This window comes from Empidonax traillii, unplaced genomic scaffold (assembly GCF_003031625.1).
Source record: "Empidonax traillii isolate 1590-97213 ecotype Southwest subspecies unplaced genomic scaffold, ASM303162v1 scaffold56:size2478089, whole genome shotgun sequence".
Taxonomy (NCBI): domain Eukaryota; kingdom Metazoa; phylum Chordata; class Aves; order Passeriformes; family Tyrannidae; genus Empidonax; species Empidonax traillii.
In genome coordinates, this window is record NW_020955249.1 from 2,206,801 (window position 1) to 2,233,111 (window position 26,311).

A 26,311-nucleotide genomic window follows, 5' to 3' on the forward strand; every position below is an offset into this window, starting at 1 on the left:
TGAAAAACACCTACAATATATGGATAAGACAATAAACCATCCTCTATATCCACACAGTCAACAGCCACACCCCCGAGAGCAGTAGATGTTATGAATGAGGAAAAAAGTACCCATTGATCCCAGGTTACAGCCATCCCCAGCTCATTCTTTCCTTTAAGTCTTGACATCAAGGAAATTTCCCAATGATGCTTCAGCATGAGTCCCCCCTTGCTGCACCGCCAGTTCTGCTTGCACATCAAACAGTAATTCGCTTCTACATGAAGTCCCTGAAACAGGAATCAGCTCCCACTGAAGCCATGCAGGCCAGACTTTTTGCTCACTCTTAAACCACAATCAGCCCTTTCCAAAGATGACACACTCATATATGGCAGGAGCTTCCTCTAAGCTAAGCTGTTGGAGACCTTTGCCATTTTTCTCATTTCTCATTTATCTTTATCTAGAGAAGAGTAACCAGGCTGATGAAGGGACTTGAACACAAGCCCTATGAGGAGAGGCTGAGGGAGCTGGGGTTGTTTAGCCTGGAGAAGAGGAGGCTCGGGGAGACCTCATCACTCTCTACAACTACTTGAAAGGAGGTTGTAGCCAGGTGGGGGTTGGTCTCTTCTCCCAGGCAACCAGCAGTAGGACAGGACAGCACAGTCTTAAATTGTGCCAGGTTTAGGTTGGATATTAGGAAGAAATTCTTTACAGAGAGGGTAATCAGGCATTGGAACAGGCTGCCCAGAAAAGCAGTGGATTCTCTGTTCCTGGAGGTTTTTAAGACAAGACTGGATGTGGCACTGAGTGCCATGGTTTAGAAACTGCAGTGGTAGTGGATCAAGGGTTGGACTTGATGAACTCAGAGGTTCTTTCCAACCCGGTTGATTCTATGATTCTATGATCTTCCAGACTTTCAGAAGCTGCCAGTCATAATATCCCTTGATTCAAGATCCCTTTGTAAGCATGCATAAGTTTTCACAGGATTATGACAATTTTCCATTTCGTCAGAGTAGGACTCCAAGGTCCCCATGAAAAAGCACTCTTTGGAAGTCATATTCTCAGGACATGAAAGAGAATCAGAAACTGGTCAGTCTGAGGCTCTCTAGTACTCAAGATTCCTGGCACAGCTATGTCCTGTGTCACTGTTGCTGGAAAACAGGTCTTCGACCTGAATTCTTCAAAGTTTATTTAGGGAAGTGTTCAGTATGCTTGGAATGCCACTGCCTTGCTTCTAAATACCATACTTGGAACTTACCAGGAGAAAATTAGCTATCCTCATGCACAGCAGAAATCTTTATTTTATCCACATAGTTTTTCCCCTCACAGAATTATACTCAGGAATTGTTTGTTAACTCTTGAATGCACGCAGCAAAGATCAGTGGCATGAGTGATGTGTGTGCACAGCACATCTTTTGAAATGCTAAGCCTTGTTCTTGCCTCATGGTCCGGTTGAAAGTGGAATCTAATGTAAGCAATGCGGTTCAGAGGATTTAACCTTCATCCTTAGTTGCTGGTTGTGTTGTATCCTTATTTTGTTTGCTTTCAAAGAGTAGTCAAGCTTTAAAACAAAAAAGTCAGCTTCTTGGCTGCTAAATAAAAAAAATCCAGAAAAATCAACTCCAACTGCCAGCAGAGGAAAGAAATCCCTAATTCTACTTACTTTCTGTAGTTAAACCAGTTTAATTGAAAGCTTTTAAAAACAGAATTGTATTTTTAACATTTTTGGTTAGTGTCACAGTTCAATTACACTGTTCAGTTAAACTAGGCAGAAAGATTAAAACCAAAGCCCTTGAAGTAACCTGCAAGCAGTTCAGAACAATCTTAATAATCTGACTTTTCAGCACAGCCAACTCTCAATTATTCACGATAATTGGAAAAGGTGGAAGAGGAAAAGAGGAAATAAGAAAAGCCAAATAACATGTAAGACTTCGCACACCCTGTCCAGTAACCAGATGATGTGCTTAGTAGCTTTATTTTATACCTTCATATTTGAATTACACAAAGGCAGATTTCTGCATAGCACAGCCACAGCATAAAACAAATACTAAACTGCAAGTATTTCCTGCTACAGGGAAGAATCACTAGGAAAGACTGAGCTGCTTATTCTGGACATTGGAATCAGCACATGCTCCTGAAAATTACCTCACTGCAATATGAAGTGAACCTGAATATTTGGGTTTCCCTCCTCACTCCCCAACTGTGCCAAGGGTTTCGCCTATGACCTGCAAAATCAGCTCTTTCTTTCTCATGTCTTGCTTTAGCTTTTACCTCCTCTCTCACATGAAGGTTTCTACAATGCTTCCTTAAAAGTAAACAAACAAACACCCACAAAAAAAAAAAAAAAAACACTCAGAACTAATCCAAGAATTGTTGGTGATAAAGAACTCCCGTTTTCAGGAAGGAACATTAGAGTTTGCTCAGAAAGAAGCTTGGTGGAGAGGCTAAAATCTGAAATTTCATTTTAATCTCTGATAAATGGCACGTACCTAACTCTCCACAGCCTCACCAAGGCATACTCAAGCTTTAAGCCAGGGAACTGCATTCTTCCCTACTGGATAACCAGTCCCTTACACCTAGGAAAGACACACCAACATTCCTACCTCAAGTGAATAAACCTGCAAGATCCACCAATCAGCATAGCTTATTATCCAGCTTCCTCCTCTCTATCCTTCCATCACTGTCTAAAGTCCTGTTTGCACCCAGATCATGCTTTTGCACCTCTCCCTTGATTGCCTCCTTATATCACTTGATGCTTCTCAGAAACTCATCCTGAGGTTAGCCAAGCATATTTTTTCTGTGGGCTAAAGGCAGGGAGCGCTTCCTTCCTCCATTTATTCCTCTTCCATGCTAGCAGCTGGGGGCAAGCCTTATCTGAGCTTCTTCCCTGCTGCAGCCCACAGAGTTATGGACAGCAGGCTCATAGGTATTCCTGAGCAGACCAAACAAGCTTCAACTCCAACAGTTACCAGGTAAGTAAGAAGGAAGGAACAGGCTTCTCAAGGTGTGCAAGGAAGAGGTGCAAGGTTGCCAAGGGGAAAAGGGTGGTATTCAGTGCCTTTCTCTGTCCACTGCAGGATGGAAACGCTCAGCTCAGTTGTGGATTAACAAACTGACAAGCAGGGCTCATCACTCATACTTTTAGAAACAGAATAAGAGGCAAGTCTCAGTCTTGTAATGATCCTTCCCCATTTCTACATACTGTGGTTGTCATGCCAGGTCTGACACAGTCACAGAGGATTTGAATTTTATGACTTAAAAAAAAAGGTCAATTTTCCTTGTCTTAGTAAGCCCAAGAGAAAGCCCTAAATACCATTAGTTTCCCAGATTTCAAGAAGTTTCCTTTAAATTCACAGATTTTCACCAGAAACTTATCTTCCTCTTCCCAAGTAAAACAGAAAAAGAGATCAAAATCCAACTGTCCTTCCAAATAAGGAAGGAGAAGCTAGTTATGGGCAGGCTGTGAACTTCCAAGAAAAAGGAAGAAGAAAAACAGAGCTGCAGAGAAGTAGTGGGGAAAGTTAGACAGGTTAATGCACACAACTCCAACGCACAGTAGATTTCTGTACTATTACAAAAACGCCTAATAGCAGCAGGGTCATGTCACCAGTAAATGAAGAAAAAACAGTTATTAAAAAAACCTGCTGGATCTGCTTTAAAGCATTTTTTTATTTTAAACACACTGTCATTTATGCAATCTATGGAAGAAAGAGACTGGGGTATTGTGGAGAATACATCTCACAATCTTTTGGGTGAGTTTTCGTTGTTTGGGGTTTTTTTTAAATATCTTTATTTGGAAAAGTATTCCCTTTGGAAACTATTGTTTCAGCATTTTCCTCCTGCCACACTGCATCAGAAAAGCTAGGTTTCATACTTTCAGCTTTAATGAGTACAACAGCACATTTACAGAGGACCATATGCACAAAATGTTCCAGAATGCTTTCCAAAAATAATAAGTCCTGAAAAAGAAAACTCACAGTAATGTGAAACTGCTTCAGAGAAGGAGCATAAGGAAAAGCCGTGCAAAGGCACAACCTTGTGAAACCACATCCAAGCTTGAAATGTTACTTTCAGTAACAGGGTTCACAAAGCAGCATTAGATTGGTAAGGTCATTTGAATATCTAGGATGCTATTCTCCTTTATGCAGCTGTGTTCACCTGGCTCAGGGTATGCCCCACAAGGTCCATGTATAGTAAAGGCTTATTTTATAATCTCTCACTACTAGAACACACTTCTGCCCATCCTTACCATTTGTTGTGCTTTCATTTCAACTAATGTGGCTAAAAGCATCAATCTGCTATACGTGCAGCTGCAACGCCACCAGGCAGCACAGCCATTTGAAGAGGACATCCACTTGGAAGTCATCTTCCTATCAAAGCCTTTTAAAAATAAACTTCAATGAACCAGTCTGACATTTAAATAAGGAACTATACTAGAAGATGGAGGAACTCTTACATTTATTCCTAAAAGCACAGATGTGAGATACAACTCTAGTTTAAAATTATCACACTTCCTAGATAGTAAAATATCTACTCACCCACTTTCAAGAAACTACAAAAAACGTAGTACAGTATTTCTTACTTGAATCCCAGCTTATATAGGAAGTTCTTCACAAGAGATATGTTGTAATATCAGAGCATTCCAGGGTAACAAACCCTTGATGTCTGAATGCCCGTTGGCACAAAGGTCTTTACAAAGGTCTTTACAAAGATAAACCCATAACACAAAAAACTCTGAAAAGTAAGACTGTCTCTTAAGTCCTCTAAAAATTTCATCTTCCAACAACATAGATCATTGACCAAACTGAGAAAGTTAAAAAGCACGGTTTCAAATTCTGGTTCTGACTTTAAGATTGCATTTGGGATTCTTACACAGCAGAGAATTACTTCAATAGATGTCAATTAGAGGGGAATAAAAAGGCAGGTCTTCAAAAGGTCTCAGCAACATGGTTTAGTTTTGTATCTATTAGCTCACTATTTTCCTTTACTTTTGTCTTTTAGTAGCTGCAAAGTTGTTAGATTTTATTTTTGCTTTTTCTACTTAGGATGCACTGTGCTAAAGGCAAGAATGCACAAACACTCATGGTGGCAGAGACCCATCACAGTGGCAGTGGGCACGTTTCACTCCACAGAGCCATATCCCTCTTGCGAGTATACAACTGCGAAAGAAAAATTTTTGTATCCCCATTTAACCCCCTTGCAGTTGAAGCTGCAGCACGACTAGCACACTGCCTGCACGCAGACCTGCTCCCATGGGGCCACGGTGCAGGGCAGCCGCAGAAGGTGTCCCAGGCAGATTCCCCAACTGGGCACCCTTATCAGCAGCAGGCATGCCAGCACTCAACCTGAGGATTTCAGACTTCAGGCAAGGTGACAAAAATTAATCTCAAAAGTCCATACTCCAGGGCCAAGAAAAGAAGGGGTGGGGAACAGGAGCCCAAAGAGTTTGCTTTCTATTAAATCACTCTCGCAATTACCAGCTCACAGAGAGCACATATCATCCTCACAGCCTTTTTTCCCTCTAACTGGCTTCCCTCAACAGGTTATGCCTAATTTCATTTTCTAACAAGGGATCAGTTACAATTATATTCTGATTTGAGCAGCACAAGCTAGAAGCATCAAGCTAGAGACACTCTACGAAGGATGGTGGCTCACTATGTGTCACAAGGGGACATACGCACCATGAAGAGGCCAAATGCTCCAAGCAGAATCCCCAGGATGGGTCCGTTTCTAACAGATTGGCAAACCATCTTCCCAAGACCTACAACCACCATTCAAAGATGGTGTGTTAAAGATTTAGACTGTGTGCTAAAGAATTCCAGTATTAAGTTGGAGTGGGAGAGAAGGATGCCAGAAATAAGTGTAACAGAAGTAAGAGTTTACAGAATAAAATCTGTCATAAAACATCTAAGTTGTATCTCAATAGAAGGTCAATGTGAAGCTTCAGCTTCTCTCTACCCTGACTCAGTGACATTTAGACTTTACAAAGGGTGGCTATTAGTGGGAAAAATATTTTAAAAAAAATTAATCACTACTAGGGTAGCCCAGAGGTGGGAGCCAGGATGCTTAGACCTGCAGCAGGAGGGAGAGCACAGCCTATCTTCTGCACCCACCCTGCAAGCGTCAGAGGGATTCCCACTCCTTTGCTCCCCAAGGAGGTGCCTCTGCCTAGCTGTCACTAAACAAACTCAAACAATGTAAAGCAAAGTGTCCTGAGGCAGGCGAGGAGGAATGCCTGATAGTAACTGCTCAAGCAGCAGCTCTCAGCACCTTGTTTATATAGTATCAATGGTTCCTCAGCCTTTACTGACTTATGCTCTAGTCTACCTCTTGTACATCAGCATCTCCACATTGCAGAGCTGGCTGGGGTTGAGGCCTGCCCCTCTACCATCCAAGCACTTAGAGGTTGTGCTGCTACCTTGGCTGAAGGATGACTCCTTGCTCCTGGCTGACTAGACACCACAATAGCGCTGCTCCCACACCCACTCCATAGCTAACCATCCCCTACACAATGCTAATGCATCTTTCAGGAGCTTCCTGGGGAGATTGAGTCCTTGCACCAGGACAGCTCTGGGGCCAGCAGAAGGAACAGCTGGGGAGAGGTAACAAACTCCCACCTGAGTTTTGCTGCCAAAGCTCCATGTGTGCAAAACCCCTCTCTGACTCAAGTGAGCAGCCTAATGTGCTGGACTCAAGAAGCTACACAAGCTTCTTGCTCCTAAAACCGGCTCCATTTTCAATGCACATTAAAGTGTGGAAGAAATAATGTACTATGCATAAAGATGCTCTAGATTGAAACCCTTCCCCTAAGTCATGGCTCCAGTATTCTGGTTTCCATGCAGATTAAAAGCCAAAAAGCCATGTGAGAGTGCTCCACAATAGCCAAAGGTAACACAGGCTTGCTTAGTTAGAGGAAGTCAAATGAAAACAAAGCCAAAAGAGGGGGAAAAGTTACACAAAGCAGAACAGTGAAAGTTAGCACATAGCTCTGGCAGTAAATCCTACAGTTCTGTGCAACAGTGAGACTATAAAGGGGTGATGCACCAGGCAAGAATCACACAAATGCCAACGCTAGCTCAGAAGGAAATATACCCAGAAGTCAGAGCATACAGGTTATTAACCTTCTACCTCACACTTTAGCTTTTTTGCTAGACCACCCAGGACTGCAGAAGCTCAGCTAGCCTTTGTCCAATCTGCCTCAAAACTCTAAGGAAAACCCTTTCAAAGATCAGATTCCCTTCCGATACTCACACGCGCAAAGACAAACCCTGGAAAAGGGCACAGGCAATGCCTCTTTACCACTGGGTCCAGAACCCAGAGGTAAAGTACCCTGTTAGCAACCTGGGCAGTTGCCTGCCTGCCTGTTGTCCCTCAGCCAAGCGTACCACTCCTAGGTGCTACCTCTCTCCTGGCTCTAGTCATAGTTCTCCACCCCTGAATGGGCCAGGTGCCAGGCAAGCAATCATGAAACACAAGCAAGAAGGGGAATAAAGTGTCTTCACTGGATTTCTGCAGGGTTTTTTTTTAAATTGTCCATACTTGTATGGGCATACATGTATTCAAATGTCAACAGGCTGGGCACATGACTGTAAAAGATACCACACATGCTTCCCCAGACACCTCTTTTCCATGTTCCTCTTACATACACAGAGCTGAAAAGTGGAAGATCCCTCCCCATTCCCTCTAAAAAGTGCATTTTAGAGCAGGCATATATAACTCTAGTATCTGAGGGTAGGAAATAAGTATGTCAAGCCACTAGCAGCTAAGTGAACAGTATATCCACTTGGGAAACAGGTCACTGTTTTTCTTGGGGGTTTGATGTTCTCCAAGCACCCTGCATGAGTACACTTAAGCCATAAAACTATTTGTCAAGAAAAAACATTCTAACACAGAATTCCGAGTGACCTCTGCTCGCTCTCATGGGAAAAGCACAGCCACTCCAGTTTCAACTGCCTTTAAAGGAAGACTGATTCTATTATTATTTTTTTCCAGACATCTTGCAAATAAGTATGAACGTCCTGCGACAGCCAGTAATCCTCAAGCAATTTCCTGTCTCTGGAAACAAGGTTCCCTCAGACTGAATTGATTAAATAAAAGTTATTAGAATTAGTATAAAGCAAGCTAGTTTAAAAGTCATCCTCTTCATGTTTTCACTTGTAACACAGTGCTCCAAGTAGTAGCCCAAAGATCAGCTACAAGACCTTAAGAGGGTAAGGAAATTAATATGCAAGACCCACCAAACAGCAAGAAGATCATTTAAAACTACTTTCAACAGCAGAGGATTTTCATGTTTGTTTAATCTATTTTCAAGTGAGTTTCTCAAAGAGAATGCATGCTTTTTTACTGTACTCTTAAGATTAGATTTGTTTTCCCCATTTTGTCAATCTGACATGCAATTTAGCCGTTCAAGAGTCAGCAGTGGTTCCCACCAAGGCTGTTTTCCTTTTGCCTCTGCAGTTTAAGATTTTGCTGCAAAACAACTTGGTAAATCCATCTGCACCATCTTTCAGTGTTACCAATTTCCTTTTCCTCTAAAGCCAAACATTTTAAATAAAAACCATACAGAGAGAAGTTAGTTCCTACAAATGCTACATGTATGTGGAGGAACGCTAACAGCCAGATGTCAGAATGAGAAACTTGCTCAACAATTCCCTGTCATCTCTTGACCAGACAAGGAAGTAACAGGAAAATAATTACACTGGTGCAACTGTTTAAAGACACAGAGCAACCATTTAAACTAAGGCATGCTTTACAAATAAAAAAGCCTGTATATTGCAGAAAGGTCTAAACATGAACATCAGACTAGCAACTATCTCATATGCTGAGATAGTTGCACATTAACTGAGCTTCTCACTCTGAGTGAGAAACTGAGTGCACACATTAACTGAGCTTCTCACTCTTATTCATAAGGAAAAAAAAACCCACATTATACAGAGTTTTCTGAAAGGGTGCCTGCATAGGAACTGACAAAGAATTTTTCCAAATAATTTCTCTTCACTAAATGCAGGGAAACAACTGTTAAAAAAAAGCCACCAGATATAATCTGTAGCTCCACCTATAAAGTTCAGGGCAAGATTGTATTATGAGTGTTACATACAGTGGCTGTAACCAGAGGAGTTGGTGGTCTGTCACTTGCAGCAATCCAGACTTCTATCAGGATTTTTAAAAAGCCACTTACGAGCTTCATTTCATGAAAAGTATACCCTCTGCTTGCTTTTATACACATTCTAACTCACCTAAGACTGCTTTTCTGGGTAAGCTGAACATGACATTTAACAGACGTAAGCAACAGTTGGCTCTGGACAACAAACTACTGCCTCCCTTTGTGCTTCAGGATCTGCACTCCTCCTGAAGCAAGAGTCACTCTTTCACAAGCAGAAAGTGGGGCGAGGACAAAGAGAAGCCTGCATTGTGGAACATCACTAGTTCCAGTAAGGCTCCACAGGACTCTACAGGGCACATTTTGAGGAAACCACCCTCCTTATAGCATGCTATGGAGCACAGTAGCTATCAGAAACCCTTTCTCCAACATTCACATCCCCCTTCCCTGGTCTCCAGCAAGAGAGTCATAGCCTCCACCTCCTTTTCCAGCCTCCCCACCACCTGAGTTCCACTCCTCAGAAGCGCTAGAGTGCAGCTGCTGGAAATCACTGCAAAGGCTGCTTCACACCACCCCTGCAAATGGAAAGAAACTCCAGTGAAATGCTACTATAAGCCCTTTTGAAAGGTAGGACCATCTGCTGGTAAAGACAAACCAACAATGTACTCCTGAGAGACCAAGGTTAAGTTTCATCATCTCTGCCAAGCAAAGCCATACTATTTACAAAGGTATCAACAGTCTTCACAAGTTCCTTGCAGACAAATCCAATATTAAAAACTTAATTATACTTTGGCTGCATTTGCTATGAAACAGGTGTAATAGGGCAGGACTTTCAGTTCTTTGAAGATGAATTGCCATTGATAAATTTTTATTTCTGACCAAAGAAAATGTTGGGTTTTGTCACTAGACCAACAGCAAGTTTCAATCTCAGAAATCATGACATAAAAAGTTACTCTTCTCAAAAGACAAAGGCTCTCAAGAGAACTTTCTGGTACACCCTCAACACCACCACCATGAGGGGAACACTTCCTTGCAAATACTGCAAGTACTTCCACCTGCAAGGAGAAACACACAGGAAGTGGTGGTCTGAAGCATCAACAGTCACATGATGCCCAACTCAAAATTTTTGCTTGCTTTCTTTTCTAGGGAAATAACCTTGACTTCCTCACTGCAAGAAGGTCTCCTGATTTGATGGGTACGAAGAAATGCAGAAGGAGGAAAGAACCAGCCTTGTGAGGGCTGTATCATTTTAGTGCACAGCGACACTCAATCCCCACAGCACATTACCTAGAGCAGCTTTAGAGCTCACCTACAAACCAGCTTTAAAGAAACGACAACATGCAGAGGAATTCCAGTTCACTTCTACTACAAGTGTTCACACAGGCCTACATACAAAATGCAAAAGGTTCGGGACTGGTGAATTAAGATCAATCATAGTAACATGAAAGACACTGCAACAAAAGAAAGATGCACAACCTAAAATGAGACTCAGTTTGCAGAAGCCCCCAAAAAAGCTGAGACTGGAACAGGGGACACCCTACATCACTGCCTTCATTTCATCAATACTGGGAAGGTCTGGCTCATGGAATTAGCTGAAGTTAAGGGTTGAAACTAATTTTTAGATATTAAGAAGATTAACCCAAGGTCTGCAAACACCTTCATTTCGAGGCACAAATCCTCTGCTTCTTTAGCCAATAAATTATTAAATCCCCATTTACTAGATAGAAAGTTTATTTCTTCCACTATTGTAAGTTCAGAATATGTATGAGAGAAAAGAGGGTATAAGGAATGAACCAATCTTGAAGAACTTCAGAGAAGTGATTAACATAATCAACACTTCTTTTTAAAACCACACCTGAACTGTAGGTGGCTTTATACAGGTTACTTGCATAAGAAATCATTTACCAACAATCAAACCAAAGCTTTATAAGCCTTCTGGAAGGGTGTTGGCTTACCATCAACTGGATAATCCAAATATTTTGGCTTGAGAAATGTCAGGCCTGTCCCCAGCAATGTTTGTCGTAGTCTCCTTAGCTACAAGTAGCCAGTAGACTTTAGGCAAGCCAAACCTGCTATTTCACTAGAATCAAGATGAAGACTAGTCTTTAAATAGCATAAACGTGGGCAATAAAGGCTGCAGCTACCACAGGTCTATCTGGTCTCTTTTCCTACGGTTGAACACTGACACATTTTCTGAAATAAATGACAGCCACATGGTTCCTTACAGCAGGCTCTCATTGCCTTACATGGGAAACATTTCTTGTCAGACACACAGGAAGCAAAGGTTAGATCAGATTTTAGTTGTGGGATCTTTTCATGCTGTGCAATATAAAGTCAACTGATCTCATGCTGCTTCCTCCTCCGCTGAATTCTCCTTCCTCGTCCCCCTCACTCAATGTAAGCCTCTTGGCTGAAACGTCATTTCTCATCCCTTCTCTTTAGCACATGCTTTTTACATCCTTTTTCACATATAACAGCTAGTTGTTTGACTCACTACAGAAGTCATGCAAGGGAAAATATGCAGACAGGAAACCTGGGGCACACGCCAAGGGATAAACTTTTGCTTCAGACAGGTATGTGACTAGGCAGAGGGGGTGAAAAAAAAAAAAAAAAGCCATTCACAAGCACTTATTGCCTCATTAGCACTAGCAAGGCAAAGAGAGGCAGAAATCAGAGCCTACAAATCAAACCATGCTGTGCTAGGTGCTGTATAAACACAGAGCAAAACAAGACCACTGCTACAGGGATATCACGAGCTACCGCAATATGGAGAGAAAACACCTCTTTAATCTGAACCACCACTGGCGTTCTCAGTGATCTTTTTCTCATAGAAGATTCTTGCCACATCACACCCAGAGAACTCCAGATCTCCTCTCTCCAGGTCTACTGCAAACATGCAATAAAATCTGCACCACGCCTGTTCTTAATGCTTTCTTTGTTCATTACAGTAGATTCAGAAGATTGAAAAGGAAATTAAAAGGTCACACAGATATATGAGCTGTCCCAAACAGGCCAATAATTTAGCTCAGAGGCAAGAATCAAAGGGCAAAACTGCTTGGAAACATGTTTCCCTCAAATTCTTATCAGTAAATATTTAACCCCTTTTTTATTTTTGTAGCTACAGTCCCTGACACAAGTTTGATACTTATGAAAGGAGTAAAGACTGACTTTCTCTGCCAGCAAGTACACTCTCCAGCTTCCAGCTCTTTCCCTTTGTTCTGAAGTCTTAACACTGCCTCACCCCTGCTTTCATTTCTCTTTCATTCCTTCTTAAAATTACTACCACACCTCCTTAACCTCTTTGCACATTCTAGTTGACGCTTCACACGCAGGACCGAGTCTTCCCTCTCCCACATTTCCCTGTGCTATTTCCTCAGCTGAACTCATTAACAGTGTCTCCAGGACTTCCCATGACTGACAAAAATCGCCCCGGGCAAATAGGAACGAGTTTGCGAGGTTTTGAGGGCAGTTACTTTGTGCATTTTGTAAAGGTCCAGTGCGGCTGCAGCAGCAATTTAGCGCTACTTGTACGGGCACACCACCCCCTCAGCAAGGGCTGAGCAAGTACTCTTACTTTTTGGAGCTCAGCAAAGCGATGAAATGCATTCTGATGTTGGGGGCCATGTTCCTTAGTGCAAGGGGTTAGCACCACCCTACAGATACCTGCAAAAGGCTTCCCTAAACAACCACAATTGGGAACACAGGAATCTCCTGCTCCAGGCAAAAGAGCCAACTGTCTCCTCTCCCATGCCACATGTACTTTCAGAAAGTGTGCATGTTTTGTGGTAGGGAGACTGGTTTGGGGTGGGTGGAAGGGATGGGAGTGGAGTGTGGAGGGTTTTTCACTTTGTAATTTTTTTTTTAACTGCTCCCAGTTTAGTCATGCCTCCTTAAGAGAGAGAACCTATTCACAAGCATACCACCCCCTCATTGGCTGAGATCATGAGCCGCTGCTGAGCATATCTTTCAGAGCTTGATACTAAGCCAAAGCATTTCTGCAGCCTGGACCATGGGGCGCTGCAATGGCAGTGCAGAGTAAACCACTGAGAGCAGTGGGACAGAGAACACAGGTTTGCTACATAACTTCTCCAGTCATCCAGAACATTGTTGCTTAAGATTCTTTTTTGTTGTTGTTGCTTATAGCATGCACATTCTGGCAGCACCTCAAAAACTGTAGTAACTTCTGTAAATACAAATGAGACTACTATGAAGAAATCTGTCTCTTCGTGATGTCTTAGTATTTATCTAGCCTTTCCTTGCACTTTATCACCCCCCCAGTGCAGCTGGTCCTGTTCTGATTCCAGATAAAGATGAAAACACTGCTTCCTTGCATCCTTGTAAGTGGGCCCAGTGGGATTCTCAGGGAACCTGACTCTGCTCCCAAACACAGCTATCAGCAGGTTTCAATCTTGTGGTTTTGTCTTCTACTAAGAACAGCATGAAAGTTTTAGAGCCGTCTATCATAACTGAGTAACCCTACCATTAATCCCACCATCCTCAAACATACTCTCCCTCTCACTTAGAGTACTCTAGGTTTCAGTCTCCTTCACAAGCAGATGCTTAAAACAGAGTGGCTTGTTGACTGGCTCTGTCAAGGGACCGCACTAATTTTGGAGATACCTGCAAGTGACGGTATTTTGCAACTACAGCTGCCTACGAGATCACTTGTCTCACTGAATGTAGCAACTACAAGCTCTCACATGCTAAGCAGAGTTTACAAATACATCATCACAAGTGACTTACACCATCAAACAGAAAACAACAAGACCAAGAGCACCCAGACACAAGTCTTCCAGAAAGGACCTAGTGATTTCTGAACAAAGACAGGAAGGGCATTTCCACACCACAGGTTTCTTCAGTGCATGGTCTGAGGCAAACCCTGGGGCCCTGAGATAAGCACCTGCCGACCTGTTTCCTTTACCAGAGGACAGAATCCCTCCTCTAGAGGTTCATGCTTTCCCCAAAGGAGAATCGACCCATATCACTGCCATAAGCCTTACAAAGTAAAGAAAGAGACAACATACCAATGGACTGGTCACAAGACCTGTGCTAGTGCCTCTTCTCAGTAAGGTATTAATCACAGAGCACAACCAACCAGATACACACTTTGAATTGTTCTACAGTTGCTATCTGCATTCTCTCAAAAGGTAAAGACAAAGCTAGCAATTGCTTCATCTTAAGCAATCTCATCACCTCACTGAACCATGGACAAATTTTTACTGCTAAATCATGACAGCTTCCTTGATATTAACAGCAAATCCTCCTTCTCACTCCACAAATCTGAAAAAAAAATCTACCACCATATTCTTCTTTGTTTGACACCCTTCTTAGTAAATATGACACATAAATCTTAGCCAAACTGACATGTGCTTATCTTTGCACAGAAAACCAGCAGGCAGGGTCCCTGAAAAGGGAAAAGAAAGAAATTTTGACCATGGCTAAATTTACAGGGAAAGGGGAAGAAGCTGCTTTCAACCATGCCCACATAAATAGCCTACAGAAGAGCTCAGTTCATAACCATGCCTGTTTCAGCCGCATGTGTGATAGACTGCAGGTCAGCATGGCAACGCAGGCTCAGCCAGCCTCAGACACTGCCTTAGGGCAACAGATCTCCAGTGGCAAAATGATGTGCCCCTTCCCATATGAGGATTCCTAAGAATACAGTGCAATCAACAACATCTGTCACCAGAAAGGACTGAGGTTAGAGTGTTTTGTCAAGTGCTTCATACTCCATGCAAACAAAGACACAACAGAGGACAACTGTTTATGGGTTCAATCCTTAAATTCCTGCATCCAGACTGTGGAATGCCATGGTCTCCCTGGCACTCACAGACATTTGTCTGCTGCAGTCCACCTCCATATGCCTACTATTCCTTAGTAAACTGGAACAGCAGCTCATGAGTACGCACGAGGACGAACTACACTGGCAGGGAGAACATCGAAAAGAACCACTTATGAGCAAAAATATCCCCATTCTCCCACGCTGCTCTTGGATACAAAGTGATGCAGATTTGCAAAGAAACTGCATTCACTAGCAAACCCAAACCAAATTACCACAAAGAAGGTGGGGTGGAACATTCTGTTTTATGCTGAAGAACAAAGTGCAGAGGCCACAAGTAACAGCAAAACAGAAGGAGAAACTATTCAGCTGAGCATACTGAACCAGAACACAGGGTTCAGTTACCACCTATACACACAGACACATCAGATCCACCACCCAAGCAACATTTCATGCAATCCCTGACTTATTTGTAAATGCATATTAAGAAATTCAGGGCAATAATCTGATACACTGAAGATGAACAATATCACAGCCCACTGCAGACAGGATAGAAAGAAAACAAAGAGAATTTGTGTAACAAAGCAAAACACAGCAGGAGAGGAACATCTGCTGCTTTTACCAGGAATAACATATGGTCAGTATCTGAAGAAAGGAGAATGAGTTCATTCATATTTAAAAGCAAAGGTAATAGGTCGTTCCTTCCAAGTTAAGAGGCAAAATGCCTGTTCCCCTTTCCCTGTTACAGCCCCATCATTTGCAGTCTAGATCTGGCTTTCCAAGGAACTGGTGCAGTCAGTATTCTGGCCCGGACAGTCAAGCTCAGGGCACTTTTCATGTTAAGATGCCAGATAGAGAAGGATGAGAGGAGGATGAGAATACTCATGTAGGAGTTTTGCTTAGTCCTAACATAAGCCTGGTTTATCCACAGCCCAGTCAGAGTGGCAACACAAAGACCAGTTTTGTCACCAGCAGATCACAGTTACACTCTGGAGCTGCAAGGCATTTGGCAGCAGTAAGCATGGTTAACACAGTAAATCTCAACTGCTATCGTGGAGCCATTTTCAATCCCTGAAAGCACTGCTCAGAATTGCAACCGACACAGTCGGTTCCAATCAGAGCACCCAGAAATACATCTTTCTTCAACAAATGCGAGGCCAGATGCATGACAGCAATGTTTTCTAACATCCTGCAGAACACTTGCATGATAGCTGAGAAAGCTGCTACTTCTGCAGTGCTATCCCACACATAGGTCTGCCATGCAAAGTTACAAGGCAAGAGGGACAATCTTAATGCATCCTCATTTTCTCTTAAAAAAACCCAAACCATCAGATTAATATGGTCTTTTTCTGTTTGAACACCTGTTGCTGGGTACCATTTAGTTGTGAAAGCAGAAAAGACCACTGGTACTAGCAAAGGTCCTCAACAGCTGTCAAGATATAGCACACAAGTTAATTCACCTCTCTAAGAGTCCCTCCCTCCCAGCAAGATCTTGCCATATTTGCTGGTTCTTCCTGAATCCACACTTGCTCTCTGGAATTCAAGAATTCATTCTGTCAATAGGAGTTTTCATTGCAAGAGACAGCAAAAAGGATTAGAAGGATTTTGCAGCAGTGCTGAGCAGTCTAAGCCCCAAAGAGAACACAGTATAAAAGCCTACTCTGACAATCAAGTGCCAGGAGTAAATAAAATGAAAAATGACAGGCCAGATTAACTACTGCCAGCATTACTTCCCAGACCCATTCAGGTCACAGTATTTTCCAGCCTCCCCTCTCCATCCCTTTAAAACACTCCAGTTTGAGTCCAGATATATTACTGCCCTAACCCACATATCTCACTTTTTATTTGCCCTCTGCCTGTGGAAGGGAATTCAGGCAAGCAAGCCAGAGATGAACATTCCTACACAGAGTAATCCAAAAGTGTCTCTAGCAGAGTTAAGCATCTGCTTACAGGAAGACGAAGAGGCAGTCTCCCAGGTACCCAATGTACAGCTCTCATGTAGAGTTCAAGGCTTCTTCAGACTGTGCCCAAGCAGTAAGTGGAAAAACCAATGCAGCACAGAGGAGACGCAAACAGCAACTATCTAGCTAACAGCTGCACAGCCAGAAAGTGCCAGAGGCAAAAATAAATGCAGTATCAGAATTTTAGCTATTGCTAGACTAAGTATATACCCCCTAAATTTTTTCATAATCTTATACAAATATTTGAAAAAAAATTTCAAAGATAGGAATTTCCAGTTGACCAAGTCCCTTTATGTAGTTACTGCTCACAAGTCATTAAGAAACCTCAGAGCAATAGGATTCTTTTGTTTTCGGAACACCAAGTATTTCAGCAATCCTGCCCAATGAAGCCTGGCGAGGAAGTGCTTCTGTTTGATGCAAAAGGAGGTAAGGTCTAGCTCAGGAAGAGATCAAACTCACCTTCCTCCAGAAGAAAGACAAGTACAACCTCTTGGGCACTTGTCCTGCACTTGGGTCACAACATGAAGTGCTACAGGCTTGGAGAAAGTGGCTGGAAAGCTGCCCAGAGGAAAAGAACCCGGGAGTGTTGGTCAACAGCTGACTGAACACAAGCTAGCAGTGTGCCCAGGTGGCCAAGAGGGCCAATGGCATCCTGGCCTGTATCAGAAATAGTGTGGCCAGCAGGACCAGGGAGCTGATCATCCCCCTGTACTCAGCACTGGTGAGGCCGCACCTTGAATCCTGGATTCAGTTTTGGGCACCTCACTTCAAGAGAGATATTGAGGTGCTGAAGCATGTCCAGAAAAGGGCAAAGAAGCTGGATCTGGAGCATTAGGAACAGCTGAAGGATTTGGGGTTGTTTAGTCTGGAGAAAAGGAGGCTCAGGGGAGACCTTATTGCCCTCTACAACTACCTGAAAGGAGGGTGTAGTAAGGTGGGATTCAGTCTCTTCCAAGTAACAAGCGGTAAGACAAAAGGAAAGGGCCTCAAGTTGCATCAAGGAAGGTTTAACCCGGCTATTAGGAAAATTTCTACACAAGAAGGTTTGTCAAACATTGTAACAGGTTGCCCAGGGAAGTGGTGGAGTCATCATTCCTGGAAGTGTTCAAAAGATGCACAGATGTGGCACACAGGAACATGGTTTAGTGGTGGACTTAGCAGTGCTAGGTTAATGGTTGGACTCTATCTCAGATGTCTTTTCCAACCTAAATAATTTTATGATTTAGTATCTCAAGCCAAAAATAGAGGACAAAGTATCTTGGGGTTTTGTTCAGCAGAGAATCATACAAATGTAGTATAGCTATCACTGCACATTTGCATTCTGGATAAACTGTGTGATTTATTTAATGCCCACTACAGCAAAATGTGCACCTACACGGCCTGACCACCAGGAGCATGGCACTCCAGAGACTACCACTGACAGAGAAGCAGAGACCCCCTCTATGCTTCTTTCTACCTTAACATTTTCCATCTGAAAACTACATTTCTACATCAAGATTTTGTTTTTCATTCCAGGTGGCAGCCATGTATTCCCAAGTTTGGTACCTTACCTAGAAGTGAACGACTAAATGAGTAACAGCTTCTGTGTCCAGCTACAGTAATGCCAATGCCTGCCACCCTGCCCCACGTAGTACCTAAACTCTTTTCCTCCCTGTGGCCACCCATGCCCTGCACACCTACAAGGTCACCACCTCCCTTGTGCCAGGTGTGGCTGGCACATCCCTACACCACCAGCTAAAAGCCTGGCAACCTTACAACCACACATTGGGAAAACCACAACATAATGAAGTTGCACATCACAGTACAAGACGTGCAGCAGCCCCACATTATACCCCATTACACTGTAAACAGTCATTAATTATGGAAGTGAATCCACAAATAATTTTTACTCAGTGAGCTTTTGCTTCTGTACTTTAGATATTTTAGCTCTTCTTGCTCCAGAAGACATCAAAAAAGCTCATCTTTAGTTACAGAGAGTTACCTATAGAACACTGACAAGTTACTAAGTGCAAGTTTCACCTCCCCAGCAATGTCTTCTTCACAGAAAGACCAAGAAGAAAGAATGGGAGTTAAGCTTTTAATACCAATACAAAGCTAACTGGATTGAATTTGGGATGTACCTAAAACTTTTTGTGCCAAACACAGCCTAAAGGCAAAAACCTATGGCCAAATAATTCTTCCTCACAGAAGCTAAGCAACAGTCTCATTTCAAGAACTAATTCCTGGACACCAGGAGACTGGTAGATTGTTTCAAGATCTGTCTTCCCAAATATACTCAGGTCATCAACTTCTAAAGAGTAACTTCACATAAAAGAAACAGTCTAGTTCAATTTTAATTAATTACATTTTTATGTGCTTCCCACACACACACATATTCCTCCATGGCATGTTACTGGCCTCTGACTGCAGTTTGTGTATTCACCTGGGAGTACCATCTTGCACACTACAGATTCCATCTCAGTTACAGACAAATGCATACTGAGAAAACTGATCCACTCTCAAAAATTGCACGCATACTGGTGTGCAAGAATTCACAGGTGATCAAAACAAGCTCATCTAGTTTACTGCACCATTTCCTGCAGATGCTTTGATAGGCAGGAAGCTCGCAGAGAAGCCTGGGCAACAACTACACAACATTCACGGTACTATACAAAGCTTACATTAATGCTGCCTACACTGATCAACTTTCTCAACCTCCTGTTTTTTTTTCCTGAGAGGTTAATAGAACCCCAGCCTCCAGAGCTGTCAGTCTCTGTTCTCACAGGCAGTGCAAGTCAAACACCTTTCTCAGTATCCAATTCATGGGTAGCAGACAAGTATGACACTCGTCAAGGGATTCCACACACTCTGGGTGCAATATTCTTCTTTTCCCTCCCTTTGTCAAAAAGGGGAGAGGATCTCTGCAGTAGTCTTTTGGACATCAGGTACAGAGAGTGTAACAGCAATCACCCTTACAAGTGCAAGTCTGAAGTGACTCTACTGAATTCATAGGATCATCACAGTATACTAGTACTCTAAGCAGGCTTTTTTAAGCTGGCTTAATACATCTTATTGGCTCCTCCCGAACCTCACCTACATCCAAAAGTTTTTTTAAATTTGAGAAACAGTCTGCCTTCTACACTTAAGAGAAAATTCTACCATTATCATGTACATTTTTGGCTCCATATCCAAGAGGGTGACAGAGAAGAACTTAGACAAGCAAGACTAAGATAATTGTGAGTCCTAGAAGAAAAAATATCTAGATAAAATTTACTGATTTTACACTTAATATTTATCTTCATGGCGTAAAAGACAAAAACCTGCCACTGTTACTGTACTCATGCAATAAAGTTTACCACTCATGGGGATTAAACAAATTGAATAGTCAGTAGGAGGTGCCAAAAGTAGAAAGAGGGTGCAAAACTCCCCTATGCACCGGGAGCCTGTTAAACAATTGCCACGAGAAACCAAAATCAATGTTGGCATAAAAAACCAAAATCAATGTATGCCTGACACAGCAGGAATCAGTTATGCTGCAACTAAATGCACAATGCAGGAGGAATATAAAACACCAGCTTGCTTTACCAAGTACAGTTGCTTGTCACCAAGTGCCTCAGAGAAAAAAAAAAAAAAATCTTATCACGTCTCAAATTCAGCTATGTTTGTCTGGAGCAACGCTTGGAGAGGCTGCAGCCTGCTCATCATTCTGTAAAAAGCAGTATTTCTGACTCAAGTCCTCACTTTGCCAGCACCAACCAACATACCAGTACACAGCTGGAGATGGTGGAACAGGTACACATGTCAACCAGGGTAACAGAGATCAACTTACAATGGGTAACCAGGACTATTTTCTCAGCCATACTGCCAGAGGTCAGAAATCTATTGATACCAACTCTTAACATTCAGTCACTCAAATGCTTCCATTTTTTCCAACTTCATTATTGAGACCCTTCCAAAACTCCTAAAAATACAATACACATATCCTTTCCCAACTTCCTGTGCTGCCTCACACTTCATGAAAGGCAGCCTGTTTCTAGCTTAAAACAAACAAACAAACAAACAACAAAAAAAAAACACCAACAAACACAAATCGTTCTTAAAAATCTAGATGCTTTCTGTGAATCATTTAAAACTTAAAGAAGTACTGACAGATTCCAACAAGGCTATCTTCAGGTGATATACCTCTCAAACAGTAGATCTGATGAAGCAAATTCCTTTTCAGATGAATATTTCATATTGATGGGTTCAACCCAGGCTCTCGCTGTCATAAAACTGCCACTCTACCAACACACAAAGTCCCTGCCCCAGAACTAAGTTACCTATCAACAGTCCTAATACCTACCACAAATAGATGCCTTTTCTTGCTACTCTTAAACCAGATTTGTTTAACTAGAGAAGACTACTTTCTGTCATAAACTGCAGAGTCCTTCCTGTTAGAAAGGCAAAGAGAAGACTTCAGCAAATGTGATAGCATACCAGTTATACTGCCAATTTCCTTAAACAGACACTGTTTGCCAAGAACATAGGCAACACCCTTTCCCTCAAGCATGCCTTCATTTTCATCTGAAGGGTTCATTGTTGTAAAGAAGAAATACCTCAGTCTATACATTCCAATTGAACTCAGCTTGGGTCACTGGAACTTATGTTTTAGGAGCATATGGTCAGTGCCTGATCCTCTACTACAGTCACAGGGAAAATAACACTCAAGTAGTGCTGGATTCTAACCGGCCCTCCAAGGTTAGGTGAGATATCTGATCACCAACTAGTCTGACACAAGCACTCCCCAAGATGCTCAAGTCTACCTGTAAATACAACTGGCTGTTAAGGTAACCGAGTCAGAGGGGAATCAGCCACAGTGCACAAGGCTATGTGGTGGGAGGGGGGAAGGGAGGGAGCTCTTCCCCTCACACACAGCAAGTGGTTTGTCACGCCAAAAGTCAAAGAGCTTTTTTGCAACATGTTAGTTGATGACTAAGCTATGCTAATTAAAACTCTGTCTTCATAATAAGGGATAAATACAAATGAAAAATTAAAATCAACAAGTGTCCATTCCACAAAATGTTGGGGGGGAGGTGGGAAGAACTGATTGTCATCACTTAAATGAAACAATATATTATCTCCAGGACATGGTGGCTGCTGAAAACCTATATTCCTTCCTCTCTACCAGAGATTAAACGAAAGACTCACAAGAGCTAAGCTGGTCTACAAGTTACTTTAAAAGAAACACCAAAAATCCCCACTAAAAACCCAAACTACTGTCAAACCACAACACCTCAGGTCACACACAAAGAAACAGGCAGAAGTTGTTCCATCCGGCCTCCTACCAGTGGACAAGAAAGAAAGTATTTGCAGAGAAAAAAAAATCCACTTTGAATATTCTAAACAATTTCCTTTATTTTTAATATCAAAAGTGACATATGTCTCTGGAGTTTGAAAAGGATATACCACCCTGGACCAAAAAAAAACCCCAAACCCAAAAAACCACTACAAAACTAAGAAAGTAAAAACATACGATATATGTGAAGGGATGCAGGTAAATGCTGGCTAACCCCAGAGCAGATACCACTGTTACAAGCACTTGGGGTTTAGGCCTTCCACGCTGCAAATGGTTCAATCAGACAAGCGAAAAGAGCATTCAAAGCTTTATGAGGAAGCTTTGCACAGGAGCCATTCAGAAATGCTCCTGCCATCTTCCTTCTATTTTCACTTCGCAGGATTAAAATAACAGGGGAGAGGAATCCCATGTTCTCTACTGCTACTTGCTGCAGGCTCTCTCACACACACATTTCGCTATGATTGTTCCAAACCACAGAAGATGACTAGGAGGTTGAAAAGCGATAGAATATGATAACTAAGTACAGGGCACCCGTTTGCAGGAAATGCCCCACATAATCAAATTAAGGGTAGAGAACAGATAAAACCAACACCACTTACGTCTTTCTGTTTTTATTTTCAGGTCATAAGAGCAATTTTTACTCTGAAAATGAGCATTTCTGGGATTTAACATTTGTTGGGTTAATAGTGCTAGGCAAAGGCACTTATGCCTAGCCCATAATTTTACCCACATAAAATGTGTCACATTGCATCTGGTAGTGATGTCTTTTCAGGATATTGTCAACAGAATCAACCTTGAAAAACACAGGAACTATTAGGAAGTGCTGATAAATCCCTTCCTACAGCTAATGTTTTCACACAGGTTCACACCAAGAAGGCACACTGGATTACCTTCGAAATGCACACTCCCCATCTGTGCACAGTCACTAGCTAAAAGAACTTCCAGTCAGTCTCCTCAGATGAGCATCTTCTGATGGAGCCTTACTCTCTCCACACCTTTCTGCATACATTTTTGAGCTCAGTTTATCTAGACATTCTAAATGTTTACATAGGCAAAAATTGTGTTGTTTGCAAAGAGATCAGCTTTTTATATCACCCCTGTAGGACTTTTCCAATTCTGCATTAGGAAAAAACACTCTCCATCAAAAAGAAACATGAGAGCACTGTGCCAATACATATATGCTAGCTGTAGAGACACAGTCTCTGTCTTCTAGGGAAGATCTTTAAGTTGTCTAAATCTCTCCTATCCCTCTATTCTGCACTGATACCAAAGAGGGACTCAAACCACCCTGCAGAGAGAACAGCCCTTAATGAAAGACAGCAAACTCCTTACAAATTCACCAGAAGACCAGCTCAGCCAGACCCAGGACAGATTATCCACAGGAGATTGCCACCATCTATCCTTAGAGAGCCCACTATCACAAACCACACTGCTATATTAGCACACCTGCTTTTAGAAGGACAAGGATGAGCTTCTCATCAGCTTCTTACTGCTAAGGAAAGGCTAAAGAGTCTAACTCAGAACATTTCTTCTTTTCTCTTCTTGATCTGCATGACATTTTTTAAAAGCTTTGTCTGATGCAAGCATTTCACATCAGACCTAATCATATTTTCACCACCACCCTTTCCCCACAGTCACACAAGATGTAGTGAAGAGGCACTATTTTTTGTTATATCACATGCAGAGTCATATTTCACTACACACCTAAGCTTCAAGCTCGTCTCCCTGCTGCTGTGCAGATTATCTTTATACTGAGAACACATCATCCGCATAAATCAAAACAATATGTAGGTTGCACACACCCTAGGAAATTTACAGAGCTCTTTGGGCTACTGATCAGAAGTTGGTCTCTTAAGGAGTTCTCAAAAGCATCTGAGATGCAATATTTCTTTGCTTTGGTAAAGAAGAGAATGAAAAATCACTTCTAATTTTCAGTGACATGTCCCAACATGTACCAAAAGATGCCACTATATTCAAGTCCAACGTGTCTTGCATCAACAGAAAATTGGGGGTTTTATGTAATGATACAAAAAATAAACACACACAGAGCCACCAAGATATCTATTAAACTGAAGTGTACAAATACCACCCAGGAGCACTCAAAAAAAAAATAAAACTCAAAATATTTAAATGATCATTCCTAATGAGACCCTCTTAAAATTAGAGCCTTTGCACTCAAGGTAGCAGTTACAGAAAACAAGGACAATAGGCAGGCACAGGAAAAAGAGAGGTAGCAAAGGAGCATAATGCCTTATCACTGCTAGAGGGATCTGAGGGGAACAGGGCATAGTCAGAAGAATTGTCCCTATCTTGATTAGCATCAGAACAAAGGCTCACATTAGTTTGTCAGCACTAGGACTCTCCCAGAGCAGTGGATAATAACTTCATTTAAAGCATTAAAGGGATTTCCTCCCCACTTCACTCCCCTCCAATCTACATCCCTTCTCTAAAGGAGGATGAGGTCCAAAACTACTTCTGTTTAATTCTCTGAAAAACATATCCGGGTTTGGTTTGGGTTTTTTTTTCTCACAACTAAAATGTAAAATACACAAGTAAGATCCCTCTGTGGTAGGTTTTAAAAGGTAACATTTGGGAGCAGGTATGGGGGAAAAAAAAAATCAAATCAAAACAAAAACTATTTTCTGTTCAAGAGAAAAGGTCAGATAGTACAGGTAACTTATCATGCATGCTTAACTCTGGAAGGCAGGAAGGACTTCAACAGTTTCTACAACTAAACCAGGGAGATGTAAGGGAGTGAAGAATACAAGGAAAAAACCCACAACTTGTGGTATCTGAACACCACAAAACCCAGGCTAACAGAGGTGTCAGGAAAAATACTTACACATGGCTAAGAAGGAGTCAGACCCTTAGTCCATTTTAGAATACTTCCTGTTTCAAAAGCTAGTGATGCTAACAAGTAGTTGTCTCGCTGTAGGAGAACAAGGAAGGCAGCACATTTTGACACTAGTTTACAGAAGAGTCATGGCGTTTGGACAAAATGCAGGTTTAAAAAGCAAAGACTCAGGAAAAACAAAGTAACAGATCAGCTTTCATCTTACCTGGTGTTGACACAAGCTGGCATCCAATGGTTGTCAAGTTAGCATGATTAAACTGATGATTCAGTGAGGATAGGTTGATTCACACACCTAGGACTGCACAAAAAGAGTAAGTATTAGCTGTGAATATATGGGGGTGAGAATGGCACTCTCACGTAAAAGAACAGGAGGCTTGAGGGGTAGAAGTAGTTCTACTGTTTTTAGGACACAGGCACACAGCTGTGCTTCAGGTACAGACATTACCCACGAAATTCAGACCTGGGTCTGAGATATACTGCACAAGTTACTCAGAATCAAAGAATATGCAAACTACTCTCACATATTCCATTTAAAACTCTCAAGTATAAGAGAACAGTTTCAAGCATAGCAGAGAGTGTTACCAAAATAATTTTTCAGCAGCACTCAGGCTTTGTTGTTGGGTTTTTTTACAACGGGACAGAAATTCTCCAAAAGTTACCTAAAATACACACATTAACACCACATAAAGCCCAGCCATCAGATACACACACATAGAGATTGCAATACTGCATACTTCCCAAATAAGTACAGGAGGAAGGAAATTTATTTCAACAGTGCCAAAATTCATGGGTATATTTTATTGTCTTATCACCTCACACATCCTCTTGATTCAGCATTAGTACTAAAAATTACAGTACTTAAAAAGTACTCAATAAGGTATCCTCCTCCATTTCAGAAAGTACAGCAAACTGAAAACTGGGCAAACGGGTCACCCAAGTGAAAGTAAAAGCCATGCAGCTGAAAGGAATTTTTGTCTAGCCTGCTTAAAGATATCCTTTGTTGCTAAACATTTCATTGCCACATTTAAATGTCAGCGTTTAAAGTCTCAGACCCGTGCAAGCCCTGCAAGACAGGAAACCAGAAACAGACTTGAGATGGAGGTTCTCACAGAAATGAAATGAAAAGTAAACCTAGCAAACTGCTCTTCGTATCTCTCACATGCTTACCCAAAGACACAACCCCTTACCTTACAACCTTGCTCTCCATATCCATGAAATGTTTAACAGATCCCTGTTAGTAAGCCTGTATAGTTTTGTAGTTTACTCATATACCAGGGCAAAGCCTGCAATGAGTCTCCAGCACACTTTCATTGCACATCACAGAACC

The 26,311-nt window shown here is 42.0% G+C and overlaps 1 protein-coding gene across 9 annotated transcripts in view; it reads right to left on the reverse strand.

Annotated features, from left to right (window-relative positions):
- Positions 1 to 26,311, reverse strand: part of SUSD6 (sushi domain containing 6) — a 112,489-nt gene that overhangs the window by 53,364 nt on the left and 32,814 nt on the right. For all 9 annotated transcript variants that reach the window (XM_027879709.1, XM_027879710.1, XM_027879706.1 and 6 more), the window contains one exon: positions 25,190 to 25,282. The gene's annotated coding sequence lies outside the window, so the exon portion shown is untranslated. The remainder of the gene's footprint in view (positions 1 to 25,189; positions 25,283 to 26,311) is intronic.